At 33.2% G+C, this 22,397-nt stretch overlaps 2 non-coding genes across 2 annotated transcripts; one reads left to right on the top strand and one right to left on the bottom strand.

Moving 5' to 3' along the window:
- Positions 1–8,727: 8,727 nt before the first annotated feature.
- Positions 8,728–8,801, bottom strand: Trnai-aau (transfer RNA isoleucine (anticodon AAU)). The gene has a single exon. It is a non-coding gene; the product is annotated as a tRNA-Ile (tRNA).
- Positions 8,802–20,640: 11,839 nt separating this feature from the next.
- Trnai-aau (transfer RNA isoleucine (anticodon AAU)) lies at positions 20,641–20,714 on the top strand. Its single transcript has one exon. It is a non-coding gene; the product is annotated as a tRNA-Ile (tRNA).
- The last annotated feature ends 1,683 nt before the right edge of the window (positions 20,715–22,397 follow it).

Below are 22,397 nucleotides of genomic sequence, written 5' to 3'. Positions count from 1 at the left end.
TAGTTTTGAATAAAAACTCATCTTGCGATAGTGCAGCTTTGCAGGAGGGACGACTGGGCTATTTTGTTTCGGCTATGTCTGGTAGGTCTTACTTTCTTGAAAATTATTGTTTAATTATAGGCAACTGTAGCGGTGGTATTGTCTTTAAACGTGCCACAAAGGTTGCAATGTGACCTGTTTGGGACTAATTAAATACCATTTTTGTGGTTAGATTATGTGAAACCAATGTTTTACTATCTGAAACTGGTATTTAGGTTGTTAAAAGTTGAACATCAACCGACACAAAATAAACGTGAATAAGTAATGGCAATGTTTCTGAATAAACAGCACGAATTGCAACATGAAATCTTGTTTGATTAGAACTTGATCAGTCTGAACAATACGTTCTCATGATCAAACTGAAAAGTGTGGTAAACCATTAACTAGTGGAGGCTTGTCCATATTATCAGTGGTGGCTTTAAGGTTTTGTGGGCCCTGGACAAGAAATAATATGGCCCCCTACAGCCCGGTATCGATAAATTACAATACGCAAACTCAAATAACCATAAATCACAAAAACGCAAAAAGGAATTAACATGATACAATAAGCGAGAAAGGTGGATTTTATGCTGTGACATCTTCACATCACTCTGATGCTATGTTGTACCTATATAAAAAAAAATATGCGAAACCGACTCTAAAAAAACATAGGAATGCAAACTATAAACTTTGGTGGAAAAGTTTAAGTTAGTCTACTACTTTCTGCTAGTGCTTATTGTAAGTTTTATTTGCGCATATTATGGATAAGCGCGGGCCTGGGCGGAATTTGCGGGCCTGGGCGGTCGCCCAGTTTGCCCACCCCAAAGGCCACCACTGCATAAAATTGTATAATAATTTTAATTAACTTGCATGAAAATGTGTAATTAATTAAAGTTTTAATTGCAATTGTAATTGATTCAACTCTGGAAGGTATAGAGTTATGTCGAAAACGTTTGAGTTCAGCATACAGTATGTGTTAGTTATTGTGTTGTTTTTGAATAATGTAATTCAATCCCGCTAATTCCTTGTTCACCATCCGCCTATATGATATTGACAGCATTTGTAGGAGAAACTTCGTATTTCAACTCCAACATTTTAGTACCTTATCACGTCTAGTCTATCGTTAATCATATCATGCGGTTACAGAATTAATAGTTATTGTTTTTTAATCCGCACTTTTACACACCCCTCCATTTTTCACTATTTTTTTACTTTATAAAGCGGGTATATTTGCAATTTTTAATTTTTATTGGCTTACCTGCAGTGTTGCCAGCTTCGAGGTTTTCCTGCAGAATTGGAATAGTTTCGATTCCGAGTCGCGATAAAATTTTAACAGTTGCGATTGAGTTGAGGATTGGATGACACGTTTCATCATTTGATTTTTTTTTAATCTTTATCCTCGGACTGACAAAACCTTGATAGGTTATTCCTGATAGCTTCGCATAAGTTAGCCTACTTGTAAAGGCTTTTGATGCAGGGCCGGTTTACCGAGATTGGCAGGGTGAAGTTTTCCGATTGTTGAAGTGTTGTTGCAGGGGAATTATTCCATTCACTAGCTGCCACTAAATGGAGAGCAGTCCTGAAATGCGTTGCTGAAGCGCACATCCCTGGAGTCGAACCAGAGCCTCGTGATCTTGAATCTTCTTTGTTCACGAAGTCACGCGCTAACCAATAGAGCTATAGGGGAAGACGTAGAACATATACGATTTCAGGTGTCAACTTTCCAGTGTCACACATCGGCTACTGAAAGCCAAGAGTAGTTTGATCACACGACAAAAGTTTGCAACAGGAATTTTATAACAGACTTATGAGATTTTTGGATAAGAACAAGAGGTGAATGCTCAACCCTTTTTGAACAGGCCGCTCATAAACTCTTGTTCTTGTGCACAACATAGGTGTAGGCTACGCTACTTGTGTGAAGCAACTGACAATCATCACGACGATCCTTATTGAAAAACATCCCTTTTCGGCATGCTGAAGGTATTTTTTGTCCTTCGTTGTTTTTCATTAATCTGAAAATGGATGATTTGAGTGAGAATAAGCAAGTACATTTATTCCATCAGAATCAGATTTTAACCTTAGATTAGTAACTTTTTGATAACATTTATAAATGGATTTGCTTTTTATTTGTTTATTACTCCTTTACTATAATCCTATCTTGAGCTTCCATAACTACATTGTTCTTTAGTGGAGTGGTTCTTAACCTTTTTGTCTCGGCGGACCCCTTTTGGTGCCCTCGAAGCGGTCGCGGACCCCTAACAAATTTACAGCATATCGCGTCTCCTTTTTCATAAGTTTTGAAACGACAAGAATCTGCTGAACTCGCGACGCACTTTATGACGATTGATGACATTGACGAAGTTATGTTATGAGCTATATCTTGACACACAGGATCAAAAATCTGTAGCCTATTCTATATGCTGATTTAATGCTTTTCTGCAAATTTTATCGCAAATGAATAGAGTTTTTGCGACCTTTACAAAAAAATTCTCTCTTTTTTCATTTGTAACCAATATTTTGTTGTAATCACAGCCATAGCCATGGAAAAAACATGAGTGCTAATAGGCTACAGACTAACGTTTCAATTTCTAAATTAAGCATTGATCAACAACCTGCTACCGGTATCTAAAAAGAATTAAATTGAACATACACGGGCTTATGAAAAGATTTTAGTTTTTGTATGAATTTTTTTTAGTTAGGAAGCCTAACCTTTGTGCGATGCTCTTTGAAATTTCAAACGGCTGCACCACGGCGTTGCGTGGTACAGTTTGACAATCATTGTAAATACACAAATAAAGCACAGCTAATTTTTTAATGTTGTAATTTATCAATCATGCTACAAATTCGGAAACTTTTGTGGACCTCCTGAAAACGCCTCGCGAACCCCTTAGGGGTTCATGGACCCCAGGTTAAGAACTCCTGCTTTAGTGAATTGTATGCGTATGTAGTCTACAATTTTGACTTGGACAAAAATACAGCCTTGACATTTGTAACTAAAGGTTTATTATTTCAATATCATTATTAACGTGTAGGCTGCGATCAAGGGGTCGCATAGAAATTTATTTTTTGAAATGGGGTTGCTGAACAAATAATTTGGGAAGCCCTGGGGTAATGCAAAAAAAATCTATTCTATAAAAACGTGTCACACAATGGATACCACAGCGACAATTCAATTTATAACTACACCCTACCAATTGTAGGTAAAGGGGGTCCCATACTTAATTCAAGTGTCGGGTATGAGAAGATAAGGTTCTCATTGTACTCAGCCTTCGTCATTACGGAGAGTAGGGTAGCAGCCAGTTCCTTTCTCTCGGCCGCCTTTACTTTAGCAACTATACGCCCACCCAATTTATTACACCCACCCAATTTATTAATTGTTTCCAACAATTAGCTGAAACCGGGAATCGAACCAGGTTTGCATAATTGAAAAGCCAACGCCTTATCCGTTGCGCCATCCCACCGCCTGTCAATTGTACCAATTGTAGGGAAGTTAATATGAGGCTATCTTTAATTTTTTATTATAGTAAATGCAAGTGCAGAATTGCTGAAGTTTGTGTGAAGTAGGCCTACGTGTCTTTATTTTTTAAATGCCTGGTGTCTTTATTTTACGGAAAGAAATTAACACAGCTTAAAGGTTATTCTTTACTGTTAAGGTGCAAATGGCTTAGTCTAACTGCCAATAGTCATTAAGAAAAATATCTATTAATTTTTTACAAACTGTTAGTTTTTGCACACCTCTACTAGTGGACGAATTGGTTCGTTTCTATGAGTCAGAAGCTAGTTTTGAAATGCTTATTTCTATGGCTGTTGGAGTGAAGGCAGGAGGCCTCAAAAGGAGAGTTAGCCTTGGTCTTTGTCTTATATAAATCCGGCCCTGGCTATAGGCCTACTGATACGGTAGGCTACTTAAAAAGTAATGCCTTCTCAGGAAATTTATTAAATTAAATATTTGGCAATCTTGGTAAGGTCAGGATTGGTTAACTTAGTTTTTGTTGCACTGGCATAGCTTCAGCAACAGAAAACAAGTAAGTTTGAATTCAGGGATGGAGGAACCATTTTAAAAGTAGGTGGGCCCAGAGGCGCAGCAGTCAAAGTCAACCCAACTTCTGGGGGGCGAAGCTCCCCAGACCCCCGTAACATCGTTGCATTCATAATATTTTAAATCGTTTACACCAGGAGTCATCCGACCGCCTCTCCTTTACACATTATAATAATATGTGGCTAGGACAGTGATTTGTTACAGTATAATCGAATGGAAGAACAAGTACTTTTCCTTAATCATTTTAGTAGGCCCACGTCTTTGATTTGCAGCGTTTCTGTTTGTATAAACAAAGAACTCAACATAAAGCGCCATTATGATACAAAACATATTATTTTTTCTAAGTTAATGGGTCAAACAAGGAACAGCGAAGTTAATCTGCTCAAAAATAGCTTTAAAACAGCAAATTTCTTTGTTACAAAGGAAAAGAAAACCAATGAATCAGAAAATTCTTTTGCTAGCTACAAGGTAGCACAATCAATACCAAAGGACAAGAATTCGTATAGTGATGGAGATATAGGAGAATTTGGGAAACGATGTAATATGGATGTAATTGAAAACATATGTCCAGAGAAAAAAAAACTGCTTTTCAGATATAGGCCTAAATCTTTCAACAAGAACCGTAACTCGACGAAAAGAAGAGATATCGGAGAACGTAACATCTAGCAAAAAGTTATTGTATAGCCTATCTACAGTTCTTCGCAATGCAATAGATGAGAGCACAGACACGACAGATAAGCCTACAGCTGAGCTGGCAGTAACTTATTTGTGCGTGCAGTAAATAAAGATTTTGATGTAGAATTTGTTCAGCTGATTCCCGTCAAAGATATTAGGCTACTAGCCGATTTTTTCTGAAGGCATTTGGCTTCGTCAACGCCTTGAAATCATGCCTCTGAATCTATCAAAACTCGTCGTCGTCGGCTCCAGCTCGTGTCCGAGCATTGGTTTTGTCTTCAAATTGAATTTGATTTTGGATGGTGATGTCGTATGTGGCTTTGGAGGCCCAGTCTATGATGGAAAAGACGTGGGCAAAAGTCACATTGTATGGAGGGTGGGGGACGTGGTAGTTTTAGCTTTTCTTTTCTAGTGTTTCGTTTTTCTTGGGCTTTTTGTATCCTGTTTTTTTCAAAACTTTCCGTGCCTTCCCTAATTCTTTTTCTCCAAAGTGATCTGTCGCTAGCAAGTAGTTCCCATGAATCCAGATCAATATTTGCATGGTTGAGGGAGACTTTCAGCTGATCTTTGTATCTCATTTTTGGTCTTCCGGGGGGTCTCTTTCCTGTCTCTAGTTCACCATAAAGCATTATTCGTGGAAGCCTCGTTGGGTCCATTCGTATGACATGCCCTGTCCAGCGAAGGCGGTGTTGCAATATGGTGGCTTCTAAACTGGGCAACCTAGCTCGATCAAAACTGGTAGCTCTATCAAAACTGGTATCATTATCAAGGAGCTACCAGTAGCCTCTATCAAGGCTAACTGGTAGCTCTATCAAAACTGGTAGGCTATTAATAGGCTACGGCCTGCCAAGACCATGTAGTTTGGCTTTGGCTCGCTGTTAGAAAAAGGTTGCCGACCCCTGGTTTACACATTGCGTTTTCATAATTGCCTTTTGTGCCAACAGGCAAAATTTTCCATTTTTGGGCCGGATTTGGTCAAAAAAATTTACAAATTGTTGAATTGCTCTATAGCGCTGTACAAAATGTGGCGATGTAGGCACACAAATAAAAAGGCAACAATACACATACAGTTATAATACCACCTGGGAGTAATTATGCAACATTATACAGTAGGCTACGTGCATATGTAATGATATCACTGTTCTTCTAACCATAGAGAATAATCAGTGCTGTATTCGTAAAAAAAGCACAGGGTATACTGTCAGACTTGCCAAAATGATAAATAATACACAACTTGCAAAATACTAATCTTTATTCTATTTCTACCATAACATGAATTATCAACATCAAAATTGGACGAGAGGTACAAAATTGTTTATTTTTCTATAAATACATTCCAAACAGTCTACATCTTTAACCTCTTTGCAAATTTGGGATCTAGTATTCTTAGCTTGTTGTTGTTGTCGTATCCAGGCTTAGACCTGGTGGTTGAAGATTTAGATTAAGTGGACGGGAAGGCAAGGAAGCCAATCTTCGTGTCCACCTTCAAGCATGCCTTAAAATGTCCTGCCAAAGACACAGCCGCATGCTCGTAAGCGGTATTGAACCGGCGCCTTTCGAGTGCCGTTTCAGGGCTATCACCACTCGGCAATGCAGCCGGCTATGCAGCAGTCAGCTCGTCAGTATCTAAAGATTATAGTCAGTTATATTATATCTAAATATACACTTGACTATATCTTTAGCTGATCGGTGGTTTAGCAGCCAGGATCTTACATATTTTTTAGCGGTAAATTGATAGCCACAGGTAGTCCATTGCAATTAATAAACATCACACAGCTCACATTATTAATGGTCTTCAAAGGGTTAAGTAGTTAGTTAGTATAGTTGTCAAGAATTAAGGATAGCATACGCACTCTCTTTGGAAAACCAGAGGGTATACTAATAGTTGCTCGAAAAAGCAGAGAGTATACTGCGTAAGTAGTTAATCATGTTGACTTATTGCCTCGTGTATTCACGGAAGTGGTATTGTCAGGTAGTGTCAGGTATTGACGGAAGTGGTATTGACAAGTCCTATCACCTTACGGGTATTGACATCTTGTGGGTATTGACATTTTGTGGGTATTGACATATTATATAGGTATATTCGGTGCGTGACGTCACTCTATGAAAGTTTATTTTATTAAATACGATAAACGATGATAGTTTTTGAAATATGTTTTCTGCAACAAGGACATGTACTAATTTTTTGTTCACAAGTTCGGCAACAACATAAATGCCCGCACGGTAAAAGTATAATATTGGTTCGTTTAGTGTTTGATCAATTTTCATTGCTGTAACATCAATTATATTTTGCACAAGTAGGTTAGAGAATAGAATATATATTTGGTAACAAGGTTCTTTAAATATAAATTTCATTTTGTCAAAAGTAATGAAGTCGTTTGGCTTTACACAGCTGTTGGTGGCTTGGTGATGTGGTTTCTGGAGATTGTTGGATACGAACGTTAAATTAATGCAAAAGGATGTTGATTCAGTGGGTAGGTTTATAACTCTCTTGTGGATGTGCGAGCTCAGCCTGCTTCCTGTTTTGAGCGTGTTGAGACCTGTTCACTCACCAGAGGCTTGCCTATCCTAAGCAGTATATGTGTCAGGATATGATATAGCTTGGATTGCTTCCTGCAGTAGGTCTGTAATTAAGCCGTTGTGAGGTCTAAAGTCTATAGTAAGCAGAGTGTTTGAATATGAATTCACAACCAGTTCACATTTTCCAGTTTTTTCTTGTGTTGTTAGATTGTCAGAGTATTAGAGCTTCGGTAGAGAGTTTGTCTTGTTGAACCATAGGCATACGAAGCCGAGCAACGTGATCAAGTTTAGCATCTTCAAGTTTATTACATTTACATAAACATAAAACTACGCAACAAATTAAGTATCGAACGTTTTCGACATCACAAGATGTCCTCTTCAGGAATAACATACATACAAATTAACTACATCTGGAAAAAATATACAATGGTTAACTAAATCTATAAACAGAAAAAGACAAAAAACTGCACAGTACTTCTGACTAGCTCAAACTCAACGATATAAGGCTCCACGAGAATCAAAGGTAACTGCATCAAAAGGTGTTAAACAGGTCACATGATATGGTAAATATTTACCATATCATGTGACCTGTTTAACACCTTTTGATGCAGTTACCTTTGATTCTCGTGGAGCCTTATATCGTTGAGTTTGAGCTAGTCAGAAGTACTGTGCAGTTTTTTGTCTTTTTCTGTTTATAGATTTAGTTAACCATTGTATATTTTTTCCAGATGTAGTTAATTTGTATGTATGTTATTCCTGAAGAGGACATCTTGTGATGTCGAAAACGTTCGATACTTAATTTGTTGCGTAGTTTTATGTTTATGTAAATGTAATAAACTTGAAGATGCTAAACTTGATCACGTTGTCAGAGTATGTTAGTAAAGTTTAGATGTAAGAATTTGTACTGAAATATGTAAGCAAAGTTTAAGATTGAGTTGGATATGGAATTATTAAAGCTGAAACAGGTCCCCAGGTTGATTTTGATTAGACGTTGAATCAGTGTAGAAAGAAGGTTAGAAAGAAAAGCAGTTTTGGTTTAACGGATTACATTCAAATTACGTATGAGCGTTTGTAAATGACCTGATTTTAATTATTTTTCATCTTCGCAGGAAATAATCTATTGTTAAGTTGCGGGAGATGTAGGGCCTATTAATAATCCTTATATTTGATTTTAACACGAAAAATTAACATCAACACTCCAAAGCGAAATGCGAAATGTTATATATGGACTACGCTACTCTACAATGCAGAAACATGGACACTGTCATCACAAATGGTTAAACAAGGAAGCTGCTCCGCCAGACCGACACTGATTGCAATAGCGAACAGCTCATCTTAAATTGGATACAAAATATAGCCTAATTCGAGGAAATTCTGAAGTTCGTTCAAACGCCAATGAAACTAGATTTTTTCTTTTAGCTACTTCTTCTACTGAAAGAAATATACAAAGACTTTTTAAATCAAAATAAAATACATGGCCAGTACGGGGATCGAACCCGCGACATTCGCGTTATTAGCACGACGCTCTAACCAACTGAGCTAACCGCCCAGTTTTTTACTGGAAATCTTGTTGTTTAATAAAACCTATGTGCTGACGAACAAAAGAAACAAGACACTGCAGTTCCAATCATATTTTATTGACAAATGGTGCAAAACAATCACAGAATAAAATCTAATACTCTTTTGAGGTCGTAACACGCTTGGTGATTGATCCTTTAGGACTTTTAAATATTTGAGGATTTCTTGTAATTGGTGTTGATCTTCTGGAGTTGGCATGGGGCACGCTTCGAATGTTTAGGTTGATTGAAGATTTCGTTGCACTTTGATAAGTTTTTTGATCTGTGGATCGGTTTTAGTTCATTGTACGGCAAATGATCAAAGGGTTGGTTATAATTATTATAATCTATGACTTGTTCAAAAACCTTAATAAATACTGCATTTAATCATCTTGAACCTTAATAAATACTGCATTTAATCATCTTTTCGGTTAATCTTTGTTTCGGTTTATGTTAGTTTCGGTAAACCTTTATTTCTTTAAGTCTAAGTTTCGCTAAAACAGTGGTTTCAGCTAAACCTTTATAGTAACGTTTGATACATGTAACTAACCTGGAGTAATAGCTTGGTCAAAACAACGTAACTTTAGGCTTATCATGCAGGAATAAATTTTACATTTTTATTTTAGATGATGCTAATACCAGCTAAACAATCAACATTTCTTTTAAACAACGAGAACACCCAAATGAACAGCTATAGAACAAATTGTTGCAACATATACTTCTACAATCTGAGGACTGGAAAAAAATCAACAAACCTAGCGCAATCTACATCACAAATTCTTACCTTAAGACAAGCATAAAAAAATACAAACTCCAGCAGAATGAAAGCACAAATTTTGCAACACGTAATGACACCTGCTGACAAAAACACACAAACAAATCTCCAAACACAGATTTTAATGTTACAAATTTTGCAACACGTAATGACACCTGCTGATAAAAACATACAAACAAATCTCCAAACACAGATTTTAACGTTACAAATTATGCAACAGAAACTTGTGATATTTTGTTATAGTTTTTTAAGCTTGTAAAAATAAAATTGCAATTTGTTGAAAATATTTTTTAAGTTTGTAAAAGAAAACTTAAGTTTGTCACTTAACATAATTTTTCATGTGTATGTTTTCATATGTTAAACTTTCAGATCATAATTTGTTAAAACTATTTTTTTATGTTCAGTTTGTAAGTTATGGAACTTATGAGTTTGTAGTTTGTTAAAACTATTTTTTAAGTTGTAAATTATGGAACTTAAACGTTTGTTAAAACTAATTTTCAGTTGTAAATTATGGAACATAAAGTTTGCACCTCGTTAGTTAATTTTTTTTTAATTTATCAATCATACAAACTGAAAGTTTGTAGCTTGTTAAAAATATTTTTGGTTGTTGGTTTGTGCAATTAAAAGTTTGTAATTTGTTAAAACTATTTTTCAGTTTAATAAAAGTTGAGTTTGTGATTAATTTTTCGTGTTTATGTTATTAGAATAAAACTTTTAGTTTACGATTTGTCAAAACTACTTTCTAGTTTGTAAAACAAAACTTGACTATTTTTTTTATTTAAAATAAATTTTCGTGTGTATCTTATTAGAATAAAACTTTATGATTTATTAAAATTATTTTATTTTTTTTAGTTTTGTAAGTTGCAGAACTAACATTTTTAATTTCTTATTTTTTTCGTGCTAATGTTTTAAAAAAGTTTTAGTTTACAGTTTGTTGAAATAATTTTGTTTTCAGTTTTAAATTATGGAACTTAAAAGCTTGTAGTTTGTTAAAAGTATTTTTTAGTTGTTGGTGTTTGCAATGAAAAGTTTATGATTGATTAAAATTTTTTTTTTCAGTTTTGTAAGTTGCAGAACTAACATTTTTAATTTCTTAAATTTTTTTTTTGTGCTAATGTTTTAAAAATTTTAGTGTACAGTTTGTTGAAATATTTTTTTTATTTCTCTCAAGAATAATACATCCGCTTATTTATTCTTTTCTTTTTAAGATGAAGTATTTCCAGCAACCATAAGCTTACTCCCAGCAACCTTAAGCGTATTTCCAGCAACTTAACGCACACTTATGATTTGCATACTCTTAAGTTGTTTTTATAATCTCAATCTAAAAATCATAAAACACTTTGGATGTGTCTCATGAGACTTTTAAATGACAACACTGTTTACTTAGGGTTTCACCTCCATTCGGTTCTGAAGGTTTTATTGTTGAGCTGTTGGATCCGTGATCGATCCCACGCTTACATTTGTAAAACGGATTAGTGTCTTGTTTATACTATGGTCACAAGTATTTTTTTTTCACATTTTCAACCCCTATTATTTTTGTTAAACACACGCATGGTTTACTTTGTAGATGATAAAATTTTATACCAGTAGCACTAGTTTTATGAAGCATATTACTTTAAGTGATTTATATTTTCTACCTGCTACAACTACAATTTAATTTCACATTCAGTCTTAGCGATTTAGAGATTACTTATGTATTTTCTTCCTATTCCATAAGTACAATTCATCTGTAAAGATAATAATTACCTATAACTAACTGTTTTGAAATAACAACACATTATTTTTGAATCGTGGTAAGTTGTATTGCATAAATCAGTCTTAATGCTGTTTTATTAAAAACGTCTTTGGTAGGCTTCATATGCGTTGCATTTTACAAACTCCAGAACCACTCCACAAGATTGTTTAAGAAACAGAAGAAGTCACGGAGTTGCATTGTTTTGATGAAATGCTTTGACGGGTAAAAATTTTGTAGTATTGACGTAAATTTACCATTCAAGGGTTAGTAGTTTATAAGTTTATAACACAAGATTCACTTTAGTTATAACTTAAGATTCACTTTAGCTGCCTTGTTGACTTGCATAAGTAACTAATCAATGTTGTTTTATGAACTTTCATAACAGGTTGCTGTTTCGTTAGGGTTCTTCAGTTTTATAACGCTCAGTGCTTAAACTGTTTTGTAATTATATCTTACCTAATATGTAACCTCTAACAAATATACCAAACTATTTTATCACATTGAAAGATGTTTTTCTAGTAACCCATTGTTTTATACGTTCTATATGCCTCTTACTTTATGTAATGATTTTTCCACATCTACTTATAACCTAATTTCAGTGAAGTAAGGTATATTTAAGCCAACAACTTTCTATGAGTATCAATCCACAACTAAATTTTTTCACTTCAATTCATTGCTGGGTGAAAGCACACAAGCAGATCTCGGAAACAAAAGATTATTTTATACCAGTCCTAATACATTGTCTTGTATTACATCCAATCTTCAAAATTTATCTGTTACACTGATTGATTTGTATAAAAACAAACCCATAGTTCCTTAATTCCTATCAAATTCGTCTAACGAAGTGGATCTTACAACTTAATCGCTTCCCTTAATTGGATGACACCCTTTAATAAACTGCTAGCATCTCCTGTTTGAAAAGCTTAGGCACCTGCTATAGCACATAATTTCATGATCACGAGTTTTCACAGTTGAATTATGACTTTAAACGTCTTTGTTTTATCATAGTCAAAACATTTTTAAATGAAATTGCAATAAACTGTTTTATGTTGTTTAAAACAGACGTAATATAACAATTTTTAGTTTGGTCATGCGTACTGAACACTAAGTTAAGGTGTTGATCTTAAGAACCAATGAACTAAAGTCCGCGTGGGATCGAAATCCAACATCTAGCCTAGTATTTCGATTTTTGGGTTAATGTTTAGCACTTAATTCTGTTTGTTTTGTTTCTTAACCTCACGTCAGTTGCTTGTACACACGGTTGTGGTTTTTCTTAATCACAACAAGATTCACTTTTTTCACATAAAAAACATAGAAATCTAAAAATTTGCCAATAAGTCCCTTTTGTTTGCTCAGATTCCGACATAAATAGATGAAAAATCGCTTTACCTTTGATCTATTTTACTATTTTCTGACAAACAATCAGGTTTTAGCAACACTTTTGCAACAACTTATTAGGTTTTTACGTGTTTTCTAGCTACAATCTACTTATCACGAGTTTACTTATAATAAAAACGGTGAATAAAAATAAAGAAAGTCAAGTTAGAATAATGTAACCTTCGTGATTTGCGATAATTTTGTGCCTGCAAAATGTCAATTTTGAAACTGAATCAAAGTTAAACACATATAACGAATAACATTTTACTTGTTTGTATACAAAAATACCAAAAAGTATTAATTGTTTCCAACCATATAACGCCATCCATTCGTTTAGAATCGACATAACCCATTTTTTAAAACAAGTCTGAACACGATTTATATGAAATTAGCGGTTTATTTTAAATCGATTACAATATCGTTTCAAATTGATTTTGTGGCAAAAATGTTTATTTATTTACATCATGTAAAAGTACGATTTTTTTTTTGTTATTGTTTGGTAAATTTTTGTTAATATCTCCGCCTCTTGTGTAACTTTAAGTGTTTTACAAGATCTAAACAAAAATCAAGCAGTCTGATGCATTTCATGGTAACTTTTGAACAGGTCTAAACCGGTTTTGATGAAAATATGCTTGAAAACACATGATGATGCTTTATTAAATGATCCACGTTTATCACCACGAGCCAAACCAGTTGCAATAATTTTGTTTCACAACATCAAAAAACTTTGTGTTCGTAGATTTTAACAATTGTTTGGTCTGTAATCGACTTTACCGGTTTGTTTACCATCAACTTACGTTTAAACATAAGAAAATTACTTGAACGTTCTACTTGGATACATAGTACCATAGCATTTACGCGTGATGGTTACTTTTAACAACTGCAAACCAATGACGCCAATTTATTCAACAGATCCATTAAGCAAAGATTTGTTTATCATTATCCGCAACTATTTCTATTGTCTTTTCACCATTGAATCAGTTCCTCAGACTTTCTATTGTCGTACGTTGTGTAATGTTTAATTCTTAAAAATATGTTATTTGAACAATTTTCCGCTTTTATGCTTATCCTCATCTCAAACAGATTGCTTGTGAAGACCGTATATTTTAATAGTTCCATATTTTAGTAAAGATTTCCATGTTTCATTTAACTCTTTCATCTTGCTCCTACATCTAAACTTATTGTTTGGTTCCTCTTGAACTGTCTTTTGGTCACATGTTCCTGGTGCTTCATCTTTATTACCTTATCTCACTTAGAATACAATGGTTTGTGGTTAGTCTATGTAATACTGACATATACTCCTGGTATTAATTATTACTTCCAGACAGTAGATTCATCCTCTTTATCTTCACTTAATCTTACAGTACAACGGCTTTAATCTCTTCCAAACTCCTCTTCTTTAGTCTTTCTCTGATCTTATTGGCTCAAAACGCAATAAGTTTACCAACTAGTCTTTCTGTCTTTACATATCCATGGTATTTTACCACCACTCGTGTGTTTTTCAGATATAAATCCAAAGGTAAAGCTTTAATTTTGTGTAACATTTTCAAAATAACGTCAAACGATTTTTTAAGACATGTACAAAATATCATAAAATTGTGTTTGAACCTAGAAACAAACAGAAAAAAAAATATATATCTACGTAATACTTTTCACTAAGCACAGATGCAAAATTGTTAAATCACTCAGTTTTGATGATCACTGTCTGTTACACAACAACAATCTATCTTTTGCTTGAGTAAACGTTTCTTTTCTTTTAGATAAGTCACAATATCTGTACACACCTTTCCACAGTGATTGTCTAACAAAGTGGTGCTCCTTCCACAACACTTGTTCGAAATATTTGTGGTGACGTACTTGTATTTAATATGATTATGATATGCTAACTGTAAGCTATCAAACAAAATCTAAGACACTGTAAAATATATACCAAAGAGTATTTGCAGAAAAACATATTATAACTAGATTATCCTATAAAATTATATCTCTCTATTATATTTTTTATTATATATATATATATATATATATATCATATTATACCTATTAAAAATTATATAGAATATGTTAAAGTAGTTTTCTATTATAGTATATTCTAGTTTTTCTTGACAAATGCTCTTTGGTATATATTTTACAGTGTCTTAGATTTTGTTTCATAGCTTACAGTTAGCATATCATAATCATATTAAATACAAGTACGTCACCACAAATATTTCGAACAAGTGTTGTGGAAGGAGCACCACTTTGTTAGACAATCACTGTGGAAAGGTGTGTACAGATATTGTGACTTATCTAAAAGAAAAGAAACGTTTACTCAAGCAAAAGATAGATTGTTGTTGTGTAACAGACAGTGATCATCAAAACTGAGTGATTTAACAATTTTGCATCTGTGCTTAGTGAAAAGTATTACGTAGATATATATTTTTTTTTTCTGTTTGTTTCTAGGTTCAAACACAATTTTATGATATTTTGTACATGTCTTAAAAAATCGTTTGACGTTATTTTGAAAATGTTACACAAAATTAAAGCTTTACCTTTGGATTTATATCTGAAAAACACACGAGTGGTGGTAAAATACCATGGATATGTAAAGACAGAAAGACTAGTTGGTAAACTTATTGCGTTTTGAGCCAATAAGATCAGAGAAAGACTAAAGAAGAGGAGTTTGGAAGAGATTAAAGCCGTTGTACTGTAAGATTAAGTGAAGATAAAGAGGATGAATCTACTGTCTGGAAGTAATAATTAATACCAGGAGTATATGTCAGTATTACATAGACTAACCACAAACCATTGTATTCTAAGTGAGATAAGGTAATAAAGATGAAGCACCAGGAACATGTGACCAAAAGACAGTTCAAGAGGAACCAAACAATAAGTTTAGATGTAGGAGCAAGATGAAAGAGTTAAATGAAACATGGAAATCTTTACTAAAATGTGGAAACTATTAAAATATACGGTCTTCACAAGCAATCTGTTTGAGATGAGGATAAGCATAAAAGCGGAAAATTGTTCAAATAACATATTTTTAAGAATTAAACATTACACAACGTACGACAATAGAAAGTCTGAGGAACTGATTCAATGGTGAAAAGACAATAGAAATAGTTGCGGATAATGATAAACAAATCTTTGCTTAATGGATCTGTTGAATAAATTGGCGTCATTGGTTTGCAGTTGTTAAAAGTAACCATCACGCGTAAATGCTATGGTACTATGTATCCAAGTAGAACGTTCAAGTAATTTTCTTATGTTTAAACGTAAGTTGATGGTAAACAAACCGGTAAAGTCGATTACAGACCAAACAATTGTTAAAATCTACGAACACAAAGTTTTTTGATGTTGTGAAACAAAATTATTGCAACTGGTTTGGCTCGTGGTGATAAACGTGGATCATTTAATAAAGCATCATCATGTGTTTTCAAGCATATTTTCATCAAAACCGGTTTAGACCTGTTCAAAAGTTACCATGAAATGCATCAGACTGCTTGATTTTTGTTTAGATCTTGTAAAACACTTAAAGTTACACAAGAGGCGGAGATATTAACAAAAATTTACCAAACAATAACAAAAAAAAAATCGTACTTTTACATGATGTAAATAAATAAACATTTTTGCCACAAAATCAATTTGAAACGATATTGTAATCGATTTAAAATAAACCGCTAATTTCATATAAATCGTGTTCAGACTTGTTTTAAAAAATGGGTTATGTCGATTCTAAACGAATGGATGGCGTTATATGGTTGGAAACAATTAATACTTTTTGGTATTTTTGTATACAAACAAGTAAAATGTTATTCGTTATATGTGTTTAACTTTGATTCAGTTTCAAAATTGACATTTTGCAGGCACAAAATTATCGCAAATCACGAAGGTTACATTATTCTAACTTGACTTTCTTTATTTTTATTCACCGTTTTTATTATAAGTAAACTCGTGATAAGTAGATTGTAGCTAGAAAACACGTAAAAACCTAATAAGTTGTTGCAAAAGTGTTGCTAAAACCTGATTGTTTGTCAGAAAATAGTAAAATAGATCAAAGGTAAAGCGATTTTTCATCTATTTATGTCGGAATCTGAGCAAACAAAAGGGACTTATTGGCAAATTTTTAGATTTCTATGTTTTTTATGTGAAAAAAGTGAATCTTGTTGTGATTAAGAAAAACCACAACCGTGTGTACAAGCAACTGACGTGAGGTTAAGAAACAAAACAAACAGAATTAAGTGCTAAACATTAACCCAAAAATCGAAATACTAGGCTAGATGTTGGATTTCGATCCCACGCGGACTTTAGTTCATTGGTTCTTAAGATCAACACCTTAACTTAGTGTTCAGTACGCATGACCAAACTAAAAATTGTTATATTACGTCTGTTTTAAACAACATAAAACAGTTTATTGCAATTTCATTTAAAAATGTTTTGACTATGATAAAACAAAGACGTTTAAAGTCATAATTCAACTGTGAAAACTCGTGATCATGAAATTATGTGCTATAGCAGGTGCCTAAGCTTTTCAAACAGGAGATGCTAGCAGTTTATTAAAGGGTGTCATCCAATTAAGGGAAGCGATTAAGTTGTAAGATCCACTTCGTTAGACGAATTTGATAGGAATTAAGGAACTATGGGTTTGTTTTTATACAAATCAATCAGTGTAACAGATAAATTTTGAAGATTGGATGTAATACAAGACAATGTATTAGGACTGGTATAAAATAATCTTTTGTTTCCGAGATCTGCTTGTGTGCTTTCACCCAGCAATGAATTGAAGTGAAAAAATTTAGTTGTGGATTGATACTCATAGAAAGTTGTTGGCTTAAATATACCTTACTTCACTGAAATTAGGTTATAAGTAGATGTGGAAAAATCATTACATAAAGTAAGAGGCATATAGAACGTATAAAACAATGGGTTACTAGAAAAACATCTTTCAATGTGATAAAATAGTTTGGTATATTTGTTAGAGGTTACATATTAGGTAAGATATAATTACAAAACAGTTTAAGCACTGAGCGTTATAAAACTGAAGAACCCTAACGAAACAGCAACCTGTTATGAAAGTTCATAAAACAACATTGATTAGTTACTTATGCAAGTCAACAAGGCAGCTAAAGTGAATCTTAAGTTATAACTAAAGTGAATCTTGTGTTATAAACTTATAAACTACTAACCCTTGAATGGTAAATTTACGTCAATACTACAAAATTTTTACCCGTCAAAGCATTTCATCAAAACAATGCAACTCCGTGACTTCTTCTGTTTCTTAAACAATCTTGTGGAGTGGTTCTGGAGTTTGTAAAATGCAACGCATATGAAGCCTACCAAAGACGTTTTTAATAAAACAGCATTAAGACTGATTTATGCAATACAACTTACCACGATTCAAAAATAATGTGTTGTTATTTCAAAACAGTTAGTTATAGGTAATTATTATCTTTACAGATGAATTGTACTTATGGAATAGGAAGAAAATACATAAGTAATCTCTAAATCGCTAAGACTGAATGTGAAATTAAATTGTAGTTGTAGCAGGTAGAAAATATAAATCTCTTAAAGTAATATGCTTCATAAAACTAGTGCTACTGGTATAAAATTTTATCATCTACAAAGTAAACCATGCGTGTGTTTAACAAAAATAATAGGGGTTGAAAATGTGAAAAAAAAATACTTGTGACCATAGTATAAACAAGACACTAATCCGTTTTACAAATGTAAGCGTGGGATCGATCACGGATCCAACAGCTCAACAATAAAACCTTCAGAACCGAATGGAGGTGAAACCCTAAGTAAACAGTGTTGTCATTTAAAAGTCTCATGAGACACATCCAAAGTGTTTTATGATTTTTAGATTGAGATTATAAAAACAACTTAAGAGTATGCAAATCATAAGTGTGCGTTAAGTTGCTGGAAATACGCTTAAGGTTGCTGGGAGTAAGCTTATGGTTGCTGGAAATACTTCATCTTAAAAAGAAAAGAATAAATAAGCGGATGTATTATTCTTGAGAGAAATAAAAAAAATATTTCAACAAACTGTACACTAAAATTTTTAAAACATTAGCACAAAAAAAAAATTTAAGAAATTAAAAATGTTAGTTCTGCAACTTACAAAACTGAAAAAAAAAATTTTAATCAATCATAAACTTTTCATTGCAAACACCAACAACTAAAAAATACTTTTAACAAACTACAAGCTTTTAAGTTTCATAATTTAAAACTGAAAACAAAATTATTTCAACAAACTGTAAACTAAAACTTTTTTAAAACATTAGCACGAAAAAAATAAGAAATTAAAAATGTTAGTTCTGCAACTTACAAAACTAAAAAAAATAAAATAATTTTAATAAATCATAAAGTTTTATTCTAATAAGATACACACGAAAATTTATTTTAAATAAAAAAAATAGTCAAGTTTTGTTTTACAAACTAGAAAGTAGTTTTGACAAATCGTAAACTAAAAGTTTTATTCTAATAACATAAACACGAAAAATTAATCACAAACTCAACTTTTATTAAACTGAAAAATAGTTTTAACAAATTACAAACTTTTAATTGCACAAACCAACAACCAAAAATATTTTTAACAAGCTACAAACTTTCAGTTTGTATGATTGATAAATTAAAAAAAAATTAACTAACGAGGTGCAAACTTTATGTTCCATAATTTACAACTGAAAATTAGTTTTAACAAACGTTTAAGTTCCATAATTTACAACTTAAAAAATAGTTTTAACAAACTACAAACTCATAAGTTCCATAACTTACAAACTGAACATAAAAAAATAGTTTTAACAAATTATGATCTGAAAGTTTAACATATGAAAACATACACATGAAAAATTATGTTAAGTGACAAACTTAAGTTTTCTTTTACAAACTTAAAAAATATTTTCAACAAATTGCAATTTTATTTTTACAAGCTTAAAAAACTATAACAAAATATCACAAGTTTCTGTTGCATAATTTGTAACGTTAAAATCTGTGTTTGGAGATTTGTTTGTATGTTTTTATCAGCAGGTGTCATTACGTGTTGCAAAATTTGTAACATTAAAATCTGTGTTTGGAGATTTGTTTGTGTGTTTTTGTCAGCAGGTGTCATTACGTGTTGCAAAATTTGTGCTTTCATTCTGCTGGAGTTTGTATTTTTTTATGCTTGTCTTAAGGTAAGAATTTGTGATGTAGATTGCGCTAGGTTTGTTGATTTTTTTCCAGTCCTCAGATTGTAGAAGTATATGTTGCAACAATTTGTTCTATAGCTGTTCATTTGGGTGTTCTCGTTGTTTAAAAGAAATGTTGATTGTTTAGCTGGTATTAGCATCATCTAAAATAAAAATGTAAAATTTATTCCTGCATGATAAGCCTAAAGTTACGTTGTTTTGACCAAGCTATTACTCCAGGTTAGTTACATGTATCAAACGTTACTATAAAGGTTTAGCTGAAACCACTGTTTTAGCGAAACTTAGACTTAAAGAAATAAAGGTTTACCGAAACTAACATAAACCGAAACAAAGATTAACCGAAAAGATGATTAAATGCAGTATTTATTAAGGTTCAAGATGATTAAATGCAGTATTTATTAAGGTTTTTGAACAAGTCATAGATTATAATAATTATAACCAACCCTTTGATCATTTGCCGTACAATGAACTAAAACCGATCCACAGATCAAAAAACTTATCAAAGTGCAACGAAATCTTCAATCAACCTAAACATTCGAAGCGTGCCCCATGCCAACTCCAGAAGATCAACACCAATTACAAGAAATCCTCAAATATTTAAAAGTCCTAAAGGATCAATCACCAAGCGTGTTACGACCTCAAAAGAGTATTAGATTTTATTCTGTGATTGTTTTGCACCATTTGTCAATAAAATATGATTGGAACTGCAGTGTCTTGTTTCTTTTGTTCGTCAGCACATAGGTTTTATTAAACAACAAGATTTCCAGTAAAAAACTGGGCGGTTAGCTCAGTTGGTTAGAGCGTCGTGCTAATAACGCGAATGTCGCGGGTTCGATCCCCGTACTGGCCATGTATTTTATTTTGATTTAAAAAGTCTTTGTATATTTCTTTCAGTAGAAGAAGTAGCTAAAAGAAAAAATCTAGTTTCATTGGCGTTTGAACGAACTTCAGAATTTCCTCGAATTAGGCTATATTTTGTATCCAATTTAAGATGAGCTGTTCGCTATTGCAATCAGTGTCGGTCTGGCGGAGCAGCTTCCTTGTTTAACCATTTGTGATGACAGTGTCCATGTTTCTGCATTGTAGAGTAGCGTAGTCCATATATAACATTTCGCATTTCGCTTTGGAGTGTTGATGTTAATTTTTCGTGTTAAAATCAAATATAAGGATTATTAATAGGCCCTACATCTCCCGCAACTTAACAATAGATTATTTCCTGCGAAGATGAAAAATAATTAAAATCAGGTCATTTACAAACGCTCATACGTAATTTGAATGTAATCCGTTAAACCAAAACTGCTTTTCTTTCTAACCTTCTTTCTACACTGATTCAACGTCTAATCAAAATCAACCTGGGGACCTGTTTCAGCTTTAATAATTCCATATCCAACTCAATCTTAAACTTTGCTTACATATTTCAGTACAAATTCTTACATCTAAACTTTACTAACATACTCTGACAATCTAACAACACAAGAAAAAACTGGAAAATGTGAACTGGTTGTGAATTCATATTCAAACACTCTGCTTACTATAGACTTTAGACCTCACAACGGCTTAATTACAGACCTACTGCAGGAAGCAATCCAAGCTATATCATATCCTGACACATATACTGCTTAGGATAGGCAAGCCTCTGGTGAGTGAACAGGTCTCAACACGCTCAAAACAGGAAGCAGGCTGAGCTCGCACATCCACAAGAGAGTTATAAACCTACCCACTGAATCAACATCCTTTTGCATTAATTTAACGTTCGTATCCAACAATCTCCAGAAACCACATCACCAAGCCACCAACAGCTGTGTAAAGCCAAACGACTTCATTACTTTTGACAAAATGAAATTTATATTTAAAGAACCTTGTTACCAAATATATATTCTATTCTCTAACCTACTTGTGCAAAATATAATTGATGTTACAGCAATGAAAATTGATCAAACACTAAACGAACCAATATTATACTTTTACCGTGCGGGCATTTATGTTGTTGCCGAACTTGTGAACAAAAAATTAGTACATGTCCTTGTTGCAGAAAACATATTTCAAAAACTATCATCGTTTATCGTATTTAATAAAATAAACTTTCATAGAGTGACGTCACGCACCGAATATACCTATATAATATGTCAATACCCACAAAATGTCAATACCCACAAGATGTCAATACCCGTAAGGTGATAGGACTTGTCAATACCACTTCCGTCAATACCTGACACTACCTGACAATACCACTTCCGTCAATACACGAGGCAATAAGTCAACATGATTAACTACTTGCGTATGCCGCCGTATACCCTCGAATACAGCACTGAGAATAATTATATTGATTGATAGAATGCTCCACCAGACCACCAGTCAAACGCAACTGCACCCACACGTGCAGCACATCAATAATGGACTCAGCAGAAAAGTTTAAAGATTGGATTTCATCACTGAGTTATCAAAAATAATCAAACTACTGTGTAGGTCAAATGAGTGAAGACCTTTTTTGGGAACTCTCTCACTGATTTGCCGTTTTCGCTACTTTTTCAAA

This window comes from Aplidium turbinatum, chromosome 2, assembly GCF_918807975.1.
Source record: "Aplidium turbinatum chromosome 2, kaAplTurb1.1, whole genome shotgun sequence".
NCBI lineage: Eukaryota > Metazoa > Chordata > Ascidiacea > Aplousobranchia > Polyclinidae > Aplidium > Aplidium turbinatum.
The sequence above is the reverse complement of the archived record's forward strand: the minus strand, read 5'-3'. Positions and strand labels throughout refer to the sequence as shown.